The sequence below is a fragment of the Triticum dicoccoides genome, chromosome 2B (assembly GCF_002162155.2).
Source record: "Triticum dicoccoides isolate Atlit2015 ecotype Zavitan chromosome 2B, WEW_v2.0, whole genome shotgun sequence".
NCBI classification, from domain to species: domain Eukaryota; kingdom Viridiplantae; phylum Streptophyta; class Magnoliopsida; order Poales; family Poaceae; genus Triticum; species Triticum dicoccoides.
The window spans coordinates 529629984-529631589 of record NC_041383.1 but is presented as its reverse complement, the minus strand read 5'-3'; the positions used below and the strand labels follow the sequence as shown (position 1 = coordinate 529631589).

The following is a 1606-nucleotide window of genomic DNA, read 5'->3' as shown; positions in this document are numbered from 1 at the left end:
TCACATGGGAGTAAACTAGCAGGGGTGCTACAGCCTTCGTCGTCTCGTGTGATGTGAAACACACGAAGCGTTATTTTTTCCGTTTCAAGATTGCACGTGGTTGGGTGGGTCGCCCAACTGAAAGCATTGCCCGCACGAGATGTTAAACTATTTTTAGTACGAGTCGATTTTTGATAGTATTAATACTTTAGACTCCGGGTCGTAGGAGTTGGAATTGGAGCACATGCCTACGGACCCGTCCGCCGGGATCGGACTATCGACGTCGGCCACTACTCAGCCAGCTCGGCGGACTCCGGGCCGGCGAAATGCTGGAGGGTGGAAGCAACTCCCAAAACAGACCAAACACTTCCCATGCGGTGCTCTTATAGGGCGCCTTCAGTGCCGGACAGAGGGACTGGCGACCACGCGTCCGCGAGCTGGGCTGGCCCAAATTGCCTCGTTTGCTTGTCCCACATCGCCTGGTCCACTCGATCGCGGTTGACTGGTTGACAGTTCACAAGTTGAGTGCTCAACCGCTTCTTGATTTGTGCATGTCATCCATTCGAAGGGGTCATGCTAATCTTCTCTATATCGTTTCAATTTTATCGAATGCCCCCAAAGAGTCAAGTGGTCAACTGTTGATCTTTGAAAAACTAAGTTTTTTAATATATATATATATATATATATATATATATATATATATATATATATATATATATATATATAGGAAAAGTAAAAATAATAAAAAATGTCATGAATTCAAAAATGTTCACAAATTTTGAAAGAGAGTTCACAAGCTTCAAAAAAGTTCATCATTTTGAAATTAAGTTCATCAATTTTGGAATATAGTTCATTGACTTTGAAAAAAATCATCGAATTTGAAAAGGCTCGTTGAATTTGAGAAAAAAGTTCATCAATTTGAAATGGTACATCAATTTTAAAAAAGTTCATTAATTTCAAAAAAATAAGTTCACAAATTGGAAAAAGTTCACATTGTTTGAAAAAAAGTTCATGAATTTGAAAGAAAAGTTTATCAAATTTAAAAACAAGTTCATAGATTTGAAAAAAATGTTCACGCACTTAGCAAAAATGAAAGAAAAAACCAAACAAGACAACTCCCAAGAAAAAAGAAAAAAAGAAAAGGATGAAAATGCTCTAAGTAAACACTAACGGGTGAGTTGGCCGAGTGGTTGGGGCAACGCCCATATAGAAGTGAGATCACCGGTTCTAACCACACCCTTGCTAGCAATTTTTTGTGTTTTAAAAACAGATATATATTTTTTTGAAAATGAGCTGGCCCGGTGTGGAGGAGAGGGTGTGTGCCCAATTGGGTAAACACTTAAAACGGGTGCTTAAGCACCGTTTAGGAATTTACCACAAGACGGTGAACTTGAGGCTCGGCCTCCATCCTACTCGCTGGCTTATCCTGCGTTGAGCATCGACCAATGGTGGGACGATCTCCTCTTGCTTGTTTACGATCCCAGCGGCGAACTTACCGACACTATCGGGCACATTTGGAAGGAAATGAACCGATGTATTTTCATGCTGCAAGGCAAACCTATAAACCTTTAGGGAGGTCCCCGATCAGGCATTTGCGGTCTTTGCGGAGATAGACATGCAACATGCC

The 1606-nt window shown here is 41.2% G+C and overlaps 1 pseudogene; it reads right to left on the bottom strand.

The window, feature by feature from the left end:
* Positions 1-495: 495 nt before the first annotated feature.
* LOC119266174 lies at positions 496-604 on the bottom strand (annotated as a pseudogene).
* Between the last annotated feature and the right edge of the window lie 1002 nt (positions 605-1606).